Consider the following 216-nt stretch of genomic DNA (forward strand, 5'->3'; position numbering starts at 1 on the left):
TCTCGTAAGCTACTTCTCCTTCTTTCTTGTTGGTTTCTTCTTTTACTTCCCCTCCTCCTTATTTTGCCTCCCTCTATCTTCTTCATCTCCCCGTTCTTTTTTTCTTCTTTCTTTTTGCCTTTTTTTCTTGGCTTTTTGCTCCCCGACCTCTCTTCTCCACTTCGCTCCCCCCTCCCCACCCCGCGCGCCGCCCGGTTACACAAGCGGCCGCGTTCG

General features: G+C 50.9%; 1 protein-coding gene across 1 annotated transcript in view; it reads right to left on the reverse strand.

Moving 5' to 3' along the window:
• The window catches only part of LOC104135078 (aldo-keto reductase family 1 member B1), a 10,120-nt gene that overhangs the window by 9,229 nt on the left and 675 nt on the right, over positions 1-216 (reverse strand). The gene's annotated exons all lie outside the window — the stretch shown is intronic.

This window comes from Egretta garzetta, unplaced genomic scaffold (assembly GCF_000687185.1).
Source record: "Egretta garzetta isolate BGI_Z169 unplaced genomic scaffold, ASM68718v1 scaffold81, whole genome shotgun sequence".
NCBI classification, from domain to species: Eukaryota; Metazoa; Chordata; class Aves; order Pelecaniformes; family Ardeidae; genus Egretta; species Egretta garzetta.